Here is a 22,528-nt window from a genome sequence, read left to right as displayed (position 1 = left end):
AAGGCAATATTTGGGAAGATAGATGGCGGGGGAGGGGCCTCCCTTGGCCGCTTCTGGCAAGTGATAGAGTCGCGGAGCACAAAATCGGAACTTTTAGATGTCGGCTCCGCAGAGGGACATCGCTCCAGTGGCTAAGTGGGGGGTGGAACCCTCGCTGGGACAGTGTGGTCTCAGGACCCTCGGGGTCACAGGAAGACCGGGGGTGCCTGAGTGTGGCAGAGCACCCAGATACTGGAGTGGGGAAGCCGGCTGCAGAGACAGAGCCAAGGAGCAGGCTCTCAGCTCAGGGTTGCCATAAACCATGATCCGTGGCACAGTCGGGCCACTGCTCCTCCAGCAGGGACCCAACAAGCGGCAGATCCGGGGAGACTCCCCTTCCTCCCCAGGGAGCAACGTCGGGTGAGCGCACCGCAGGGATCTGCTGGGTTTGGAGACTCCACACAGGGTCGGGTGCCAGAGACAGAAACGCTCAGTCACAGGCCGGGTGAGCATGGAGTGCGGCCAGAGACCGGGGAGATGGGAGTGATTGACTGCTTTTCTCTGGGGCTCACTGAGGAGTGGGGCCCCAAGTTCTCGGCTCCTCTGGGGCGGAGACTGGGAGGCCGCCATTTCCACTCTCGTCCTCCAAAGCTGCATGGAAAGCTTGCAGGGAACAAAAGTTCCCAAGAGCAAACCCGAGCAGACTACTTAGCCCGGACCAGCAAGGGCGGGGCAATTCCGCCTCCTGCAAAGACATTTGGGAACCACGGCAACATGCCCCTCCCCCAGAAGATCAGCAAGAACAGCCAGCCAAGACCAAGTTTACCAATCAATGAGAACAGCAGAACTCCAGAGCTAGGGGAATACTGCACATAGAATCCATGGCTTTTTTACCATGATTCTTTAGTCTTTCAAAGTTAATTTTTTTTAACTGTATTTTTTTATTTTGAATTTTTCTTTTTCCCTTTTTCAACCAACATCTTATCAATCCCTTTTTTAAAAAAAATCTTTTTTATTTTTTTATTTTTCATTTTTAGAGTCATATTCTATCCCTTCATAGTAGTTACCCTTATTTTTGGTATATATATGAAAGTTGTTCTCTCTTTCAAATTTTGGGATACAGTTTCTTCTAACAGATCAAAATATACCCTAAATCTCTAGTGTATGGCTTTGTTCTAGTCTCCTGCCTGATCACATTCTCTCCTTTTTTTTTAATCCTCTTCTTTCTTTTTTCAACCAACTTCTTATCAATTCCTTTTATAAAATCTTTTATACTTTTCATCCTTACAGTCACATTCCATCCCTTCATCGTATTAACCCTTATTTTTGTACATATATAAGTTTTTCTTTCTTTAAAATTTTGGGAGGCACTTTCTTCTAACAGACCAAACTACGCCCAAAATCTAGTGTGTGGCACTGATCTATGAATCAGCCTGATCATATTTGATCATATTCTGTTTTCTTTGTTTTGTTCTTCTTTGTTTTTATCTTTTTCTTTTTTTTTTTTCTTTTTTCTTTCTTTCCCTTTCTTTTCCCCCAGTTTCAGGTCTTTTCTGATTTGTTTAGTGTATATTTTCTGGGGATGTTGTTACCCTGTTAGCATTCTGTTCTCTCATTCATCTGTTCTCCTCTGGACAAATGACAAGACAGAAAAAATCACCTCAACAAAAAGAAAAAGAGGCAGTACCGCCTGCCAGGGACATAATCAATACAGACATTAGTAAGATGTCAGAACTAGAGTTCAAAATGATGATTTTAAAGATACTAGCTGGGCTTGGAAAAAACATGGAAGTTATTAGAGAAACCCTTTCTGGAGAAATAAAAGAACTAAAATCTAACCAAGTTGAAATCAAAAAGGCTATTAATGAGGTACAATAAAAAATGGAGGCTCTAACTGCTAGGATAAATGAGGCAGAAGACAGAATTAGTGATATAGAAGACCAAATGATGGAGAATAAAGAAGCTGAGAGAGAGAGAAACAACTACTGGATCACAATGGCAGAATTCGAGAGATAAACGATACCATAAGATGAAACAACATTAGAATAATTGGGATCCCAGAAGAAGAAGAAAGAGAGAGAGGGGCCGAAGGTATATTGGAGCAAATTATAGCAGCGAACTTCCCTAATTTGGGGAAGGAAACAGGCATCAAAATCCAGGAGGCACAGAGAACCCCTCTCAAAATCCATAAAAATAGGTCAACACCCCAATATCTAATAGTAAAACTTACGAGTCTCAGAGACAAAGAGAAAATCCTGAAAGCAGCTCGGGAGAAGAGATATGTAACCTACAATGGTAGAAACATTAGACTGGCAACAGACCTATCCACAGAGACCTGGCAGGCCAGAAAGGACTGGCATGATATATTCATAGCACTAAATGAGAAAAAATATGCAGCCAAGAATACTATATCCAGCTAGGCTGTCACTGAAAATAGAAGGCATGATAAAAATCCTCCAGGACAAACAAAAAACTAAAGGAATTTGCAAACACAAAACCAGCCCTACAAGAAATTTGAAAGGAGTCCTCTAAGCAAAGAGAGAGACTAAAAATAACATAGACCAGAAAGGAACACAGACGATATACAGTAACAGTCACCTTACAGGCCTTACAATGGCACTAAATTCGTATCTTTCAATAGTTACCCTGAATGTAAATGGGCTAAATGCCCCAATCAAAAGACACAGGCTATCGGATTGGATAAAAAAACAAGACCCATTGATATGCTGTCTGCAAGAGACTCATTTTAGACCCAAAGACACCCCAGATTGAAAGTGAGGGGGGTGGAAAACCATTTACTATGCTAATGGACACCAAAAGAAAGCTGGGGTGGCAATCCTTATATCAGACAAATTAGATTTTAAACCAAAGACTGTAATAAGAGATGAGGAAGGACACTATATCCTACTTAAAGGGTCTATCCAACAAGAAGATCTAACAATTGTAAATGTCTATGCCCCTAACATGGGAGCAGCCACTTATATAAGCCAATTAATAACAAAAGCAAAGAAACACATCAACAACAATACAATAATAGTGGGGGACTTTAATACCCCCCTCACTGAAATGGACAGATCATCTAAGCAAAAGATCAACAAGGAAATAAAGACTGTAAATGACACACTGGACCATATGGACATCACAGATATATTCAGAACATTCCATCCCAAAGCAACAGAATACATATTCTTCTCTAGTGCCCATGGAACATTCTCCAGAATAGATCACATCCTAGGTCACAAATCAGGTCTCAACCATACCAAAAGATTGGGATCATTTCCTGCATATTTTCAGACCACAATGCTTTGAAACTAGAACTCAATCACAAGAGGAAAGTCAGAAAGAACTCAAATACATGGAGGCTAAAGAGCATCCTACTAAAGAATGAATGGGTCAAACAGGAAATTAAAGAAGAATTTAAAAAATTCATGGAAACAAATGAAAATGAAAACACAACTGTTCAAAATCTTTGGGATACAGCAAAGGCTGTCCTAAGAGGAAAGTATATAGCAATACAAGCCTTTCTCAAGAAACAAGAAATCTTGGTCTCAAATACACAACCTAACCCTACACCTAAAGGAGCTGGAGAAAGAACAGCAAACAAAGCCTGGACTTTGAATATTTATCATTTATCATTTTAAGTTAAAAATAACTTGAAATGATCCTCTATATGAAAAATTTAAGTTCCAGATCTTTGTTTGAAAATCTGTTATTTTTACTACAAACTATATGTGTACCTATGCACACGCATGTGTACATATATACCCATATAGATAGGCACAAATAATCCTAAAATTTGTATGGAAGCAGAAAAGACCCCGAATAGCCAGAGGAATGTTGAAAAAGAAAAGCAAAGCTGGCGGCATCACAATTCTGGACTTCAAGCTCTATTACAAAGCTGTATTCATCAAGACAGTATGATACTGGCACAAAAACAGACACATAGATCAATGGAACAGAGTAGAGAGCCCAGAAATGGACCCTCAACTCTATGGTCAACTAATTTTCAACAAAGTAGGAAAGAATGTCCAATGGAAAAAAGACAGTCTCTTCAACAAATGGTGTTGGGAAAATTGGACAGCCACATGCAGAAGAATGAAACTGGACCATTTCCTTACACCACACACAAAAATAGACTCCAAATGGTAGAAAGACCTCAATGTGAGACAGGAGTCCATCAAAATCCTAGAGGAGAACACAGGCAGCAACCTCTTCGACCTCAGCCGCAGCAACTTCTTCCTAGAAACATCGCCAAAGGCAAGGGAAGCAAGGGCAAAAATGAACTATTGGGACTTCGTCAAGATACAAAGCTTTTGCACAGCACAAGAAACAGTCAACAAAACCAAAAGACAACCCACAGAATGGGAGAAGATATTTGCAAATGCCATTATCAGATAAAGGGCTAGTATCCAAAATCTATAAAGAACTTATCAAACAACACCCAAAGAACAAATGATCCAATCAAGAAATGGGCAGAAGACATGAACAGACATTTTTCCAAAGAAGACATCCAAATGGCCTACGACACATGAAAAAGTGCTCAACATCGCTCAGCATCAGGGAAATCCAAAGCAAAACCTCAATGAGATATCACCTCACACCAGTCAGAATGGCTAAAATTAACAAGTCAGGAAACGACAGATGTTGGCGGGGATGCAGAGAAAGGGGAACCCTCCTATACTGTTGGTGCGAATGCAAGCTGGTGCAGCCACTCTGGAAAACAGTATGGAGGTTCCTCAAAAAGTTGAAAATAGAGCTACCCTACGACCCAGCAATTGCACTACTGGGTATTTACCCCAAAGATACAAATGTAGGGATCCGAAGGGGTACGTGCACCCCGATGTTTATAGCAGCAATGTCCACAATAGCCAAACTGTGGAAAGAGCCAAGGTCCATTGACAGATGAATGAATAAAGAAGATGTGGTGTACACACACACACACACACACACACACACACTGGAATATTATGCAGCCATCAAAAGGAATGAGATCTTGCCATTTGCAAAGACGTGGATGGAACTGGAGGGTATTATGCTGAGTGAAATAAGTCAATCAGAGAAAGACATGTTATCATATGACCTCACTGATATGAGGAATTCTTAATCTCAGTAAACAAACTGAGGGTTGCTAGAGTGGCGGGGGGTGGGAGGGATGGGGTGGCTGGGTGATAGACATTGGGGAGGGTATCTGCTATGGTGAGCACTGTGAACTGTGTAAGACTGTTGAATCACAGACCTGTACCTCTGAAACAAATAATACATTATATGTTAAAAAAAAAAGAAGAAGAAGAAGAAGATAGCAGGGGGGGAAATTGGAGGGGGAGACGAATCATGAGAGACTATGGACTCTGAAAAACAAACTGAGGGTTCTAGAAGGGAGGGGGGTGTGGGGATGGGTTAGCCTAGTGATGGGTATTAAAGAGGGCACATTCTGCATGGAGCACTGGGTGTTATATGCAAACAATGAATCATGGAACACTACATCAAAAACTAATGATGTAATGTATGGTGATTAACATAATAAAAAAAGAATCATGGAGAGACAACATTGGTCAAAATGATTCCTTTTTATAATGAAAAAAATAAATGTTAAAAAAAAAAGGTTCAAAAAAAAATTTTAAAAAAAGGTTCATTGTGATTACATTTAGATCTCGCCCTGGGTAATAAAGATAAGCTCTTCATCTTAATATCATCACATCTATAATATCCCTGTTACTATATCACATTCATAGATTCTTGGGATCAGGACATGGAGATTTGGGGGTAGCCATTACTCAATGCACCACACACACCTAAAGACACTTCCTATTTGCACGTGTCTGCGATTTTCACCAGAGTCATAAAAGTGAGCATGGATGAATCTTTTAGAAAAGGCTGGCTTCTAAGCAGCTGTAGAGAAGTACACTTATGAACATGTGTAAAAATATTGCTGAGCACCTATGTAAAGTTTCACAGGAGAACTAGAACATTAATTCTAAATCTTAGGTTTTTGTTTTTGTCCACTCTCCTAAAATACATATTCAAAGATGTCTGCATTTTGGCTTTTGCATCATAAAATATTTGTAAAAGTATGCTACTTCAAACAGTGCATATGACATAAACTAATAAAAAGAATAGATGGACCAACATGAATCATGTGACTGTTTCATCTGCATGTGGTGGACATAGTCACTGTGCTTTTGTTCCGGTGGCAGCTTTAACACCTATGAACACATACCATTTGAAAGCTCTTTAATAGAAGGGCTTCTATACTTGTAACAGTAAACTTACAAGATACTGACAAGATGCAGCCTGGTTGCAATACATGAGATCTTGTCGGGCAAATAAAACATTATTTATGCTTATAGTCTACTGAGGAAATGCATAATTTATCTTAAAACATCTTGCTTCTATGTGGGACTTGTACACGTTTCAGAGTACAGTTATGCTATGCCCAAATGATCCTCATAAATACCTCTGAGATAGGTAGACTAGGTACTTTTCCAGTTTGGGAGAAGAAAAAAAAAAAAAGGTTATGGAGAGAAGTTCAGGTTCACCCAAGGTTTCTGAGCAAGTTACATTCAGAGAAAGACAGAACACAGAGATTTTGCAGCCCCTCGTCCTGTATCCTGTCCTTTAAACTCTCCTCTTACTTAAGCCATACTAATTATGACTATTTATTACATATTTTCTCCAGCATACTTTGAACATTCAGTTTGCTTGTCTTAAAGGAATGGAGAAGTGCTCTTATTAGACAGATGGAGAAACAAAAGACACAAAGAATTCAGTGAGTTCAACACAGCTATTCACTTGGGCTTTTAGTCCATATCTTACCATATTCAAGAAATTCAACTCACTTAAGTCTCGGCTCAAATACTCTTTTCTTAGGAAATCTTACTTTGTTCAATATTTTCCCATCAAACTTATAGTAAGTACACTATGTGGTTTGTGTGGCTGTACATATACACACACACACACACACACACGAAGTACCTGTATTTAATATATATATACATAGCACATATGTATATAAGTGTGTATATACACACACACACACACATTTCCTTTGTTGTCTGTGCCCCTAGGTAAGAATGTGAGCTTCATGAAAGCAGTGATTTTTGTATCGTTAGTTCAATAATTTATGTCAAGTACCTAGTATGGTACTCGATACATAATAGGTACTCAGTAAAAATTTGTTGGAAAAATGAATTAACAAATTCAAATTCTTATTTAAATAAATGAGTGTGACTTTGATAGGAATAATAGTTATGCAAATAGTCTCTTAAATTTTAGAGCATTTTACCCTTAACTAACAACTTTCATAGAATTTACTCCCCAGAGAATGTAGGCTCATAGAAATGGCTCCTCCATGGTCACTCAATAGTTTGGATATTATACAGGACATATATATGTATGATAGTCATATGATACCTATGATATATATTTAGATATGACATGTGTAATAATATATTTGTACATAAATATAAATGGTCCCTCCTTCTCCAATCCTACTTGATAGATGAATAAAAAATTCATAGTTGCAGAGAGTCTTTCACCCCTTCTGCATACAGAGCAGGAGTCATGCTTTCATTGAAATCTAAGAGACAAATTTAATAGTAGCTCAGGGGGCCAATTTTGACAGGTAGCACAGGATGCATATTTCTAGTAATATTTACCATGGAATAATATGCGCCCACAAACTTTCCCTAGACCTCCCTCACCTCCATCACCCCAGCACTTTTGTTCTATCCTTAACAGTCAGACTCTTTTTGAGATAATTATTTGAAATAGAACAGAGATAATTCAGCTGACCCTCATCTCCCATCCTGCTTGTACAGCTGAAATGAGGCCCAATCTTAGACACAAGTTCTTATTTCTCAGGAAGAACAGAATAACATGCTCCATTTGCCAACAGTGTCCACATCGATTCATCTGTACTCATGTTGTGGTTGGCTCTAGAGAAAAGCATGTGGCCATAGTTGCATAATTGTTTGCAAGCTCATTCTACTCCTCAGTGGGCACAGATTTCCATCACAGGCTTCATTCATCTTAGATTAATACTCTCTGAAGTCACTGCAGAATTGGACAATGGTGTTCTTCAAGAAGCAACAGTAAGACCAGCAGCTCCTTCACTGCACTGCATTCCAAAGAAAGGCCATTATTATGGCATCTTGTGGTTGACCAAGAGAACGGACATTTATTGAATGACCAAGGATTTAATACTCACTTAAATCCTCCAATAACTGAACAAAAATGCAAAGCAGGTATGTCTCTTATTGTACTGCCAAGAAAATTGTGGCTCAAAGAGGTAAAATAACTTGTCAGGGTCTAACAGCTATTATGTTTTGAACCAAAACCCAAGTTCAAGTCAAACTCCCAAACATTTATACCACGTCTCAATGCCAATCTGTCTTTTTTTCTAAACCTGTGCTTGCTTTTAAGGAAGGGGAAAGGGTCTGGAGGAATTATCACATGCAGTCTCTAAGAGCATATTTGCACAGTAAATATTCAATAAACATAGCACCAAAAAAGTGTTTTTAAATGTTCAAATTTGGGGGATGCATACATTAGGGACTCAGAGCTTCTATGCATTTCCTTTAATGCATAGCAGCAAATTGTCATCTCTCAATGTTGGGAGAACTTGGGTTATTTGGGACTAGAATACAAATAAACAAAGCCAAGCAAATTAAAAAAAAAATACCCCCCAAAAAAAGATGTTTTTATTCTACCCAAGATACACTGTGTGAGGGAGAAATTAATCAGCTGCAACTCAGCTGTTCATGCTGATGTTAATATTCTAGAAACCAGTTAAGAATATTATTCCTTTTCAGAGAATTCTTTGCTCAGATCATACTAAAGCCTATAAAGGAGGAGAGAGAAACTTGTGAAGTTCTCATTCTCAAATCAAACCTGAAAAATGGCTTGACCCAGTGAGTAGAAGCCAGTGAATATGATCATGTCAGAACCAAAGATGAGACGAGGAAGATGTCTGAGGCTACATTCCTTTTATTAGCAACATCAATTCTTCTGATGGATCGTGGAGTTACTGAATTAACCATGAGTAGGGGCAATGAAAACCCAGACCACAGAAAGACCACTACTGAATAACCACTCCTTGCATCACCAATGTGACTGGCATCACCTACAAACCACATTAACACCCTCACCCCAACATTCACACCAGTAAGCATGTAAACACAACAAAAAAGGCAGATTGAAGTTAGTGATACAGTAATAATTGGGGGCGAGGTAAAGGTTACTTTAGGCTGGTCTTGGGAAAACTCTCTCTAGATAGGTCATACTTGGACTTGAGTGATTACAAGGAGCTCTCCAGGAAATCTTCTGGGAGAAGAATTCTTATCATAAAGGGGTTGACATATGCAAGATCTCTGAGTTGGGTATAAGTGTAATGTACATGGGAAACAAGGCCACCGAAACAAAGGGGGAGAATGAGAGGAGGTCACGGTGAGGGGTTAGGATTTATTCCAATTCCAATTCCACTGGGCTCTTATTGGTGGGGTTTCAACAAAGATATAGGTTTACACCTGATTTACACTTTAAAAAAACTGCTGAATGGAAAATGTCAGACAATGCCCATGACCAGTAGGAAAAACAACAGACCCTTATTTAGGAGATTTGGACTACCACGATGGGAGATGGTGGTCAAGACAGCAAGATGACTGAGGGGTGAAAGGTTTACAGTGCTTCATTCCAGGTAGAACATGTCAAATGAGCCTTAGGATTGATGCTATTACCTTTCCTTACATGCCATGAAACATTGTGCCTTGAGCCCAGGAGTCAGTCCACATGGAATTGTAATGTGTACACACTAGTGTGGCTTATGGTTTCCAAGACTATGCATGTGGAAAACAGGAGAGTGATAGATTGAGAGAGCAAGATATAAAATGTCAGCCACTTTCTTTAGTCTTGGAAGAGCTTTGGAAGGAATTATATCTGTGGGGGACCGTAGAGAGCCACAGAAAGATCAAAAGCAACCAGGATGGAAACATTGGGATGAAGGAATAAAAAAGGGGCAAAACAAATGACACTACAGACAAAGGGTGGATATCCAAGATCTATAAAGAACTTCTCAAACTGAACACCCAAAAAACAAATAATCAAGTCAAAAAATGGGCAGAAGACATAAACAGACACTTCTCCAAAGAAGACATACAAATGGCTAACAGACGCATGAAAAAAGGTTCATCATCATTAGCCATCAGGGAAATTCAAATTAAAACCCCATAGAGATACCACCTTACACCAGCTAGAATGGCAAAAATTGACAAGGCAAGAAACAATAAATGTTGGAGAGGTTGTGGAGAAAGGGGAACCCTCTTACACTGTTGGTGGGAATGCAAGTTGGTACAGCCACTTTGGAAAAGTGTGGAGGTGCCTCAAAAAATTAAAAATAGAGTTACCCTATGACCCAGCAATTGCACTACTGGGTATTTACCCCAAAGACAGAGATGTAGTGAAAAGAAGGGCCATATGCACCCCAATGTTCATAGCAGCAATGTCCGCAATAGCCAACTGTGGAAAGAGCCGAGATGCCCTTCAACAGATGAATGGATAAAGAAGATGTGGTCCATATATACAATGGAGTATTACTCAGCCAGCAGAAAGGATGAATACCTGACTTTTACATCAACATGGATGGGACTGGAGGATTATGCTAAGTCAAATAAGTCAAGCAGAGAAAGTCAACTATCATATGGTTTCACTTATTTGTGGAACATAAGGAATAGCATGGAAGACATTAGGGGAAGGAAAGGAAAAATGAAGGGGGAGAATCGGAGGGGGAGATGAACCACGAGAGACTGTGGACTCCGAGAAACAAACTGAGGGTTTTAGAGGGGAGGAGGGTGGGGGGATGGGTTAACCCGGTGATGGGTATTAAGGAGGGCACGTATTGCATGGAGCACTGGGTGTTATACAAAAACAATGAATCATGGAACACAACATCAAAAACTAATGATGTACTGTATGGTGACTAACATAATAAAATTAAATTAAATTTTAAAAAAGTTACTGCAACAAATGTATTGGTCAGTTCTGAGAGAATTAACATCTTCATCACACTAAATATTTGACCCATAAAAAGGGGGGGGGCAAAATGAGTGGCCAGGAGGATGAGAAGAGGGACAGAAGGAAGAAAAGACAAAATGTGTGTGATAGGGGACATGATAGAAACCCACAGCAGCAGATTTAGGAATTCCTTTTTAATCCTAGAATAACATACTAATAGCAACATCTACTATTTTTCATGTATTTTTTTATATGAGAGACCTTGTGTTAAGTGTTTTATATGCCAGTTGGGGAATCTGAGACTTGGAGAGGTAAGATAACTGGTCCAAAGCCGCAGAGCCATTAATTTGCAAATTCAAGATTCTAATCCAGACCTAACGTCGAACCATTTCTCGCACTGTAAGTTAATTTTGCCTATTTTTGAACTGTACGTAAGTGGCATCATACAGCACAAAACCTTTTGTGCCTGGAACATTTTCTCAACATTATGAAATTCTCTAGTGGTTTCACACATTCCTTTTCATCGGTATGTAATATTCTATCGAATGACTACAACACATTTTAGAGTTGATGGCCACTTGGGGTATCCCAAGTTTTTTATTATAATAAGTCATGCTGCTATGAGCTCTCCTGGGTGCATCTTTTGGTGCACACATTCAATTATTTCTGTTGGTGTATACTTAGCAGTGGAATTGCTGGATCACAAGGTATACATATAATCAACTGTAGGAGAATGTTCCAAAGAATGTTCCAAAGTGGTTGTACAAAATCCCTTCAGTTTTACAGATGGAAAAAGTGAGGTCCTCGGAGAGGAAGTAGTTACTAAAAAGGAATAAGCTGAGCCTGGACTAGAACTCAGGTTGCTAACTTTCCAAAGCTTAGTGCTCTTTCCAGAACAACAGCCCACTCCCATTCCCTATTCTGAACCATTCAAATAAGAACTTGCTCATTCATTTCTATCGCTGGTCTTCTACATAAAATATTTTCCTTCCTCTTCTCTAAAAATCCAGGATAAAATTCTCTAAGCAGAATTAATTTAAAAAACAACAGTGTAACCATTTGTGAGAAGCTGTCTGATGGGAAAACCAAAAGGTTACTGCCATAGGTCTCCAGTGTACCTTTGAGTCAGCTGGGATTCCTTAGGGAGTTTTGTTATAAAGATGAGTCATTGGCCAGGGTCCTGGGATCGAGCCCCGCATCAGGCTCCCTGCTCAGCAGGGAGTCTGCTTCACCCTCTCCTTCTGCTCCTCCATCCCACCCCACCCCCACTCTTACTCTTTCCCTCTAATAAATAAATAAAATCTTTAAAAAACTAAAAAGATGAGTCATTGGCTTTTGACCACACTTGAGAATAAGTATCACTGTATTAAAGAAAGAGTAGCAGCATTTTCCACAAATCCTATTTCCCTCCACACTCTTTTTTTGGGACACCATGATTTCTGTATTCACCCCAAAGTGAGAGAAACAGCCAATTCCACTAACCACCATAACAAGTTAAAACTTTTCTTTAAGCACATTATAATCTAATAAGCATATATATTTCAAAGACTTACAAAAGGGAAAAAACATAGTGGACAATTTCTTTTCCCGGTGTTTTATTAATTATAGAGAAAACAGATGTGCAAGATCCAAAGTGTGTGTGTGTGTGTGTGTGTGTGGTGTGTGTGTGTGTGTGTGCATGCACGCACACTCATTTTAGAGACTGTTCTAGGGATTATTTGCTATTACAAATCCACATAATGTGTGTTGATTTTATGGGCCAGTAGGTAAAGTTTTATAGGATTCCCACCGTACTCAATGTCTGATGTTTTCATTTTCCTTCTACTGAAAAATCTATGTATTATTCTGCTTTCATTATAATCACCAAACAAAAACTTTGTCCAGTTGTTCCCTTCCTCTCTGAACTGCTGATGTTCTCTCTGGTCAGTAATGTCCCTTTCATATTTGAGAAATTCTAGAAGAACAATTGTCATTTGATGAAACTCATCTAACAGTCACCACATTCATTCACTTGTGTTTGTCTTTCGTTCAGCAAATAATTGATTACCTACTACGTGCCAAAGGCCTAGATGCATTGTTACACTAGAATGACATTTTATGTGTGTCTGAGTTTGCTTCAAAAGAGAACATTGTCTAGGGAAGTGCATCTCTCTTTGTGATGGCACAGTGAGTAACTTTGGAAATGTTTCCCACATGCATTAGCTTCTGAGATGACTGTCTTAAGACGATATTTTAGGCAGCTTCCTGACTCAGTGAGAACAAGGGCCACGACTGATCAGCATTCTCTGTTAAGAATAAGTGAGTGGATGGAAATAAGTATTTGCATCATTGTCTAACTGAATTCTTGCAAAGAAGAATTCAAAGGATCAGAGCGGATGGAGACAGAAAAGCCACAAGTGGTTGGTTTAGCAATCAAACATCAGACTGTATGTGTACAAGAATCCAGAACAATTCTCAGCATGTGAGGATATTGGATGGGTCTTGGAGGGATCTGGGACATGCTTACTGTCTCTTTCATGTCTTATAACGCCCAAGAAGAAAACATTTCAGCAAATGCCTTACTGAGCAGCACACTGCAAAGTAGAAACATGTCAGATTAAAGAGAAAGAGGTCTGATGTCTCTCTGCAAGATTTTGGGAAAGTCACACGTCTCCTTCCTGGAATCAGTTTTTACTTTTGCTAAAAGAGGAATTCAGAACTTGATGAGCTCTAAAGATGCATAAAGAAACTCTCCTGCATCTTTCACAGCCTACTCAATAATCAGAACAAGGGCTTTGCCTAACACACCTTACGAGTATGCAGTGTTCTCTCTTTCCAGGAGATGATCTGTAGAAGTCCTTGTGGGCCTCTTTTGGGTGGAGTGGCTGGCCCTGCTCAGCAGATGGACCCAGATTGCAGTCAGGGGCTTGTGAGTCATCTGCAGAACACGTTACTCATTCAGGTGCATTTGCACTGGACTCCGCAGCTGGGAACGGGCCCCAGACTCCGAGTTTGTTTATTTCCAAGGACGATGGATGTCCCAGAGCTTGTTGTGAAATAAGAAATTTATAAATTGTTATGTTCTACTGCTGACAGTCTTCTCTCTTCTCTTGATGATCAGCAGCCTCTCAGATGGTTCCTTGTTCCATTGTAGAGGAAGGGAATTTGTTGGGTTGAACACTGACCAGGTTGTCCTGCCTGAGGTTGGAGTTCTCAGTATCGATTATCTCATTTTACCTTCAAAACAACCCCATGAGATATGTTTAATTGTCCTCATCTTAAGAGATGTAAGGGTAGAAGCCAAGAGGGTATAAGAGAATTGGCAAAGTTTCACCGTTACGAAGTGTAGAGCTAAGATTAGAACCCAGAATTGTCATCTCTGAAGCCATGTTCTTCATCCTGCACCACACAGCTTTCATCCCGGAGAAGAGCATGCATTCATACATTGTTTCATTGTGCTTCTCACAATTACCTTCTGAAATTGAAGGCACTATTAAGATACATCTGGAGAAACTACCATGTAAATTAACATTCACATTTTCTTGTCATTCTGCTCCTTTCTTGTGGAGAGAGACCACAGCTATTTATGTTTGTAACTTAGGGCCAAAACTAGAGGAAGACTTAAAAAATATTTGTGGAACTGGACAACATTAATCTTGTGTCCAACAAGATTATTTTAGAATTTCTGTTGGTATCCATTATTGGGCTAAATTTTGAATTATGGTAATTTACAGAAGCAAGGATGTGTTTAGGTGATAATTCAAGGAGAGAAGAAATAATCAAAGAAATACAAATGAATCATTGTGACATAAACGTTTTAAAGAATCAACAATCACATTTCCAATTATTTACAGGAAATAATTAATGAAATTTTGAGTTACAATGTGAGAATTAAGTTTAATGGAAGACTTGCCAGGTTCTAGAAGCCACAGCCCTCAACCACCTGAAGCATTAACAACTTGAAGAAATGACAACTTTTTTAAACAACTGCAAGTATCTGCAATTATTCCAAGACAGACCTATCAATCAATCACCTATTTACCCAACACTGAAGGTATCTGTTTTTTTTTTTTTTTTTTAGCATTTCTCTGAGTGGGAAAAAAAGAAAGGAAGAGGAAGGAAGGAAGAGGGGATGGAAGGAGAAAGGAAAAGAAAGAAAAAAAAGAAAAGAAAGAAAAGGACAGTTTGAGGACAGGCAGTAGGAGAACAAGGTTAGCTGTATCTTGGAAATGGGGAGCGTAACTTTTTGGCAGAACACTGCTACCGAAAGAGGCCCCTGAAGGGAAACAGGTATCTCCATGTCTCTGGCTCACATGAACACAAATGAAGCAAGCTCTTGGGCAAAGCATCAACAACATTTGCATTCTGAAAATATGCCAGTTTAATACAAGTCTTAATATCAAGTAGTGTTTATCTTCCATATTTCTTTTTTTTTTTTTTTTAATTATTTTTTTTTTTCCCCCCCCCCCCCCCCCCCCCCCCCCCAGCTACTCTGGGTCTTCTTTCCAGTTAGAATTTTGGAAACAGTTCGTTAATTTCTATGAAAGTCCTTGCTAGGGTTTTCACCGCAATTGCCCTGAGTCTGTGGTCAACTTTGGAAAAATTAACATTCTAACAATCCTGAGCTAAAAAAACTGAGGGGCACCCCGGGTGTAAGTGTAAAGTGTTCTTTCTGTGTCACTAACTCTTCTCTCTGCTGCTCTGGGATTTCTAGCCACCTTGGTCTTCGGAGATCTCGGCTCTGACTCCTCAACTGAGGGACTGGCTTCTGCTGGGGCTGTCCTGCCTTCGCCAGCTGCCAAGCCTGGAAACCCTCTCAAGGTGGTGAGCTCTGAAGATCACAGGGCCCATCTGGCTCCATGCCCCTGAAGGACTGCTGTCCTTGACCGTATGAACTCTTCAAAACCATTGGATCACATATTTGGGTTGCTTTGGGGTTTCAGTGGGGCAAGGTAAATATGATCCCTGTTACTCCTTCTCAATGGAAAACAAGTGCAGTTAATTATCTTGTAATGAACTTTAATAAAATAGGATAAAAATATATATAGTCTCCTCTGTGTATGTATATATATAATCTCTGGCGATCTATTTACTGTGTCTAATGTTGTCCATTTCCTCTTTAGAAGCAAATTTTCCTCTGGTATTATTTTCTGTTTCAAGAATTTTTTAAAAATCATTCCTTTTAGAGATAGAAATGAGTTCTCCCAGCTTTCTGTCTATAAAATTCTTTATTTTGCCTTAATTTTTAAAAGTTTTACCATTCCAGGTTGAAGACTGACCCTTTTGTTCACCCAATACTTTAATAATGTTGCTTTGTTGTGAGTTCCTGTTTTCCTGCTGACTCATCAGCATTATTCTTATCTTTGATCTTATGCACATAAGGTGTTTTTTTCTGTCAACTCCTAAGATTTTTTTTTTTTTTTTTTTTAAGTAGACTCCACGCCCAGCCTGGAGCCCAATGCTGGGCTTTAACTCAAGACCCTGAGATCAAGACCTGAGCTGAGATCAAGTCAGATACCCAACCGACTGAGTCACCCAGGTGCCCCAGCTCTTAAGATTTTTTTTTTAACATGAGTTTAAGAATTGTGATTATGATATGGCTGGTGTAGTTTTCTTCATGTTTCTTCTGGTAAGGGCTGGTTGTGCTTTTCAGATATAGGGGTTTATAGTTTTCATCAAATATAACTTTTAGTCATTATTTCTTCAAATACTTTCTTCTGTTATCTTTTGTCTCCTTTGGTGACTCCAGTATACACATATTCAGTTATTCTAGGTGTCCCATAGCTAATTAATGATTATGATGGCATCTGTCATGTTTATGCATGAAAAGTTACTCCATTTGTAATTAGTAAGTATCATGGGTAGTTTGAAGGTATGCAAACATCCTGTTTCTCATCATCCCTAACTACAGTTATCAATTGATGCATGTGATAGTTATTACAATGGTATATGCCAAATGGTAATATTCTATTTGCATCATTCCTTTTACATTTCTTAAGTGTAATTCTATGTGATAGGCTGAATAATGACATCCCCCAAAGATGTTTCATACTAAACCCCAGAGCCTGTGAATATATAATGTTTCATGGCAAGGAAGAAATTAGATTGCAGATGGAATTATGGTTGCTAATCCAGCTGACCGTAAAACAAGAAGATTGTCCTGAGTTATCTAGGTGGTCCAATGTAATCACAAAGGTACTTTAGATTGGGAAGAAGGGTAGAGAAGAGTTAATGTCAGAGTGATGTGGTATGAGACAGATCCTACTGGCCATCCCTGGCTTTAATGATGGGGGTACAGTGAGTCATGAGCCTAGGAATACAGAAAGTCTGCAGAAGCTGGAAGAGTAAGAGATGGATTCTCCCATAGAGCCTCCAGAAAGGGATGTATTCCCGCCAACCCCTTGACTTTAGCACACGGAAACCCATTTCAGGTTTCTGACCTCTGGTTTTGTAATTTTTTTTATTTTAAAACAAATTTGTATCCTTTCAATCCACGAAATTTGTGGTAACTTGTTAAAGTAACAATAGAACTAATATATTCTACCATAAAGGAAGAGTGACTCTGTCCCCCCTTATTTATTTACTCATTCATTCACTTGTTCATTTACCCTATCAATATGGACTTATGGATATTTATTTTATTTTGTGGTTTTTAATTCAATATTATCATTTTCTGATTTGTTGTTTGACTCATCCTAGATCATGCCTAGATTGGGAATTTCTTCCAATGGACTGCTACCTTCTTCCGACAAATCTCCCTCATTGATGGAACGCTTTCTCCCCGTCCAGTTCTTGCATTCTTAACCCAATGTTATACAGACGTCCACGAATCAGATTTTATATAATTAGTAGATTTTCAGGTATGCTGGTGAAACTGATAAGGCCAAAAACTAGCATAGTCCACACACACACGAAAAAGATATTAAAAGCCATATAAATTCTCACATCTTTAAAAGCCTGATTAAAAATGTTCACACTCTCTCATCCATCATTCTTGGAACTGTATGAAGAGGCAACCATATGAGCTCTTTTTGTTAAAAATATTATTTATTTATTTGAGAGAGAACGCCTATGCGCATGTGTGAGCAACCACACGAGCGGGGGGGGGGGGGGGGGGGGGGGGGGGGGGGGGGGGGGGGGAGGGAGAGGGACAAGCAGACTCTGCCCTGAGCTCAGAGCCCAACCTGGGGCTCATTTCCACTACCCTGAGATCATGACCTGAGCCGAAACCAAGCGTCAGACGCTTAACTGACGGAGTTACCTGGGTGCCCTGCAACTGTATGAGTTATTGAAATGTCATTACTTCACCAATGGAGTTGACATTTTGCACCATAATTTTGTCTCATAATGCCTTCGTGTCAACACTTTCTTATGCCTTTACCCTAAAAGGAAATCAGAACACACGTGTGCAACACTGATTAGAAACTCATCATAGCCAAACTTGAACTTCCAAAAAGTTATAATAATTAGTACTCGTAAACCTATTTTCGCATCATTAAAATATACCTTAAGAGATATGGTTAAACATGTAGTTGCAGGGCACCTGGGTGGCTCAGTTGGTTAAGCGACTGCCTTTAGCTCAGGTCATGATTCTGGAGTCCCAGGATCGAATCCCGCATCGGGCTCCCTGCTCAGTTAGGAATCTGCTTCTCCCTCTTACCCACCCACTTTGTGCTCTCTCTCTCTCTCTCAAATAAATAAATAAAATCTTAAGAAAAAAACATGTAGTTGCAGTTTATTAATGATTTGACAAGGATCTGAGATATTAGAGGCCACTAAAACTTGGAAGAAATTCATACAATTTATCTCTATGATTAAAATGTACAAAAAGGGTATATGACATGTGATTTATAAATTACTTCTCAGAAGTAAAATTGTTCTGCAGAATGAGACTTATTTGCAAATGAGAGAAAAATATATGCTGATACTTCAGGGCCAAGTCTATAGCAAACTGTGACTTTTGCAGGCTGTCTTCATTTGTTTTTATTCATTTAAGTAATAATTTCAGGTTATTAGATTGTAACTCTTTGAACATTCCTTTGACAAAATAAGTAGCCCTCCAGGTTTTCCAAAAACCCAGCTCAAAAGTCTAATTCTAGGCACCTGGGTGGTACAGTCAGTTAAGCATCCCACTCTTGGTTTTGGCTCAGGTCATGATCTCAGGGTTCTGAGATTGAGCCCGTGTTGGGCTCTGTGCTCAGCAGGGAGTCTACTTGAGATTCTCTCTCCCTCTGCCTCTGCTCCTCCCCGACATGTGTGCTCTCTCTCTCTCAAACGAATAAATCTTTTTAAAAAAATCTAACTCAGTACTGTTTTAAGTACTTAAATAAGAGATGACATCATTGACATAGAAAAATTACAAGGCAAAGCTGGTACCTTTTCATTGATAAAAAATTAAAGGCAGAGAAAGCAGGTCCTTGAATAAAATGAGAAAGAGACGAAGCAAGCAGGGCAGTCTTAGCTATTCCCTGAGCAAGGGACAGCTCTAGAAGGCAAACCCAAATTGGATGATTGCAGTTTCAGTGTTTTTTTACTCACCTACCGCTGCAGAAAGAGGTAGGAAAATATCATAGGATTCATAAGGAGGTAGCATTGGAGGTGGGTCTTAGAGAACAGAAAGGGTTTTCTATGACTGAGAAGGGCAGAATGGAAGAGAATGCAGAGGCAGGAGCGTGGCATTCGGCACAGAAAGTCAAGCTGGAGCAAAAGCACAGAAATGGGAACTTTGGGCAGTTAATTCAGACTGGCAGGAGTAATTAAAAAGAGGAAGGATGGGAAATTGGAGTCATAGGTTGGAGCACGATCATGACAAGCCTTGGATGACATCCTCAGGTGGGGGACGTGGTTGCCTCCTTCCCAGCATCTACTGCAGCCCACCACAAAGGTTCAGGTTGTTTGGCTAGAAAGATCCCTTTTACTTATACTGCAGGGGTTTTCCTAAACCAACAAACCTTCTCATAGTGTTCAACTCAGAGGTAACAACAACTCTAAGGCAATCAGCTCATGACATCTCTATAGATCCAGTGACTGCTTCAGAGGTGGGTCCAGAGCTCAGGATGGAGCCACTGGAAGAAGTCTTTGACTTTTATGTATCCTGTATCTAGATGGTGTAATGTCAAAGGCATATTCAAAGAATTCAGTCTAATAACCCAGAAATTATTACTTACGTGAATAAAAACAAATGCAGTAGGATACCTCTGACTGCTAATTCAACAGTTTACCAGCATGAAAGAAGCGAGCTAGAGAGTAAGATGGACATTTGGAAGGAAGCCAAGAAAGTAAGAGAGACACAAAGCTGAAGTCTTAATCAAAGTGCAGCCAAAGCCCAAATCACCTCTGGATTTTTCAGGTAGATAAAGCAATATATTCTCACTACCTTTAATGCGATATAAGTTTGTTCTTGTTCCTTGAAATGAAAGGTGTCCTGCCAAACTTATTATTCAGTCAACAGGGCATCTTTGAAGGTTTTCAAACATGGATATAATGTGATCGGTGCAGTCTTATAGGAAAACCATTCTGATAACTCAGTGGAAGCTGGATTGGAACAGCCAAATTCAGAAGGAGAGAGAGAATTGGAGGTGATATCACACTAGTTCAGATGGGAGATGAATCCTAACTTCAGGCATGGCAGTATAAATATGGAGTGCAGAGAAACTGAGAAACATTACCATGGTTGAAGAGTCTCTTCAATGTTGACAGCTAGGTGAGAAATATTATTTTACCCATAATTTATGCTCTAGTCATCCCTCCCATAAGTGATGGAGCATGCTAACATGAATTCCAAGCAAGCTATGCACAGGCATTGTTTGTAACATGGTGCTTGCATGAAATAATAATCCCCAGGACTCCATTACTTTAGGTTATCCCTTGTCCAGTTCCGGGGGTCCAATTGTGGGGGAGTGTCAAGCACAGGAGTGAAAGGGTAAGGGAGAGAGGAAGAAAGATGGAGGGAGAAGGAGGTGAGGTGGGTAAAGAGGGGACCGAGGGTTGGGTGGCTTCCAGAGAGATGTTGATCCCAAATCACCTGACTTAAGGGGACGGCAACAACAAAAACAAAAGAGAAAATATAGTAAGGGCAGGAGAGGAGGAGATAAAAATACATAATAATGATGATGATGATGATGATCATGGTACTAATAAAGTGAATAACATGACCTGATGTTTATCACGAAGTTACCATGTGTCAGCCAGTGGGTACGCAATTGACATGTTCTACCTTATTCAACCCTTGCATCCACCTTAAGGACTAGATGAAGACAAGTCAGCCATAGAAAGGTTAAGTAACCTGCTCAAGACCAAACAGCTATGAGGAGATGGAGCTGGTGTTGAACACAAATATGTCGCACCATATTGTTGTGGAAACCAGATTTTTAGAAAATACCAGCTTGGTCCTTACCTCCCTAGTCGAATCTCTTAATCAAATGACACTCCAACTCCAGCCTGGAACCTCTTTCCTTCCTGGTGCTAGCCTCTTCCAGCTATCTGTCTCTTTCCTTGAATATCACTTCTCCTGGCATAATTTCCATGACCTCAGAACCATACGGCACCGCCTCTTACGGTATTCCCTCCATCACCCCCATGATGGTATTAACTGCCGAGCTCTCTGCTTTCTATGACCGACCGTGGCCCCAGTGAGGGCAGGCTGACCTGCTTTACTCACTGCTTGGCCCACCATGAAAATTCAATAACTGTGTTGAATGAATGAATGTGGTCAACAGGCAGTGAGTTAAGAACAGAATGACATATGTAATAAGGAGTATGGGGGAGCGGGTTCAGAAATAAGATTTGAACAATGACAAGAATGTACTTGGGTCTTTCTTTCCAGTGTCCTGGAGCCTGGCTGGGAGAAGGGGAATTTTGTATTAGGCAGCAGGTATGTTTATGGATCCTTATGATTCCCACACCTCCTTTCTAAAGACTAGATGTAGCTGGGAGATCCCACTTTCAGACTGTCTCCAAGAACATCGTTGGTGATGAGTGCAAGAACTTTGTGGGTGAAAGGGAGAGAAGAAAAGACCAGTGAGAGAACAGGCCAGACACCCCAATCTCCTTCCACAGGCATTCAAGTAATTAAAATAAAAACAATTACTCATATACATAGAGCAGGTCAGCACATTTTTTTTCCGCAGAACAAAGGAAATGCACAACTCCTAAGAGGCACTGATATAAATATTTCAGCTCATAGTACGTCCAGGACCAAAAGGTAAAATAAACTAGATTTAAACAAACAATTTGACACAGAACTGCACAAGGCATTGTGAAATTCTGCAAAATTGCAGATCCGATTTCCCTGGAATATACTTCGGCCTAGCAAAACCCTGACAATTATTCATGTTGGAGGACTAGGCAGAATTGCAGACAACGGGAAAACAAACACTCAATCATCAGGTTTCAGAATGCTGCAGTATCTAGAAAATGCCTATGTTCGCCTCTTTTCCCTGAAGCCTGGAGCTGGCCTCCTGATCCCTATACCTCCTGGGATGTATTTTGCCACGAACAATAAATGTGTGTTCACAGGAGAGGGGACTGTCTGGTTGCACTAAGCTCTTTGCCTTCGTATCGG

The sequence above is a fragment of the Phoca vitulina genome, unplaced genomic scaffold (assembly GCF_004348235.1).
Source record: "Phoca vitulina isolate PV1807 unplaced genomic scaffold, GSC_HSeal_1.0 scaffold21, whole genome shotgun sequence".
NCBI classification, from domain to species: Eukaryota; Metazoa; Chordata; class Mammalia; order Carnivora; family Phocidae; genus Phoca; species Phoca vitulina.
The sequence above is the reverse complement of the archived record's forward strand: the minus strand, read 5'-3'. Positions refer to the sequence as shown.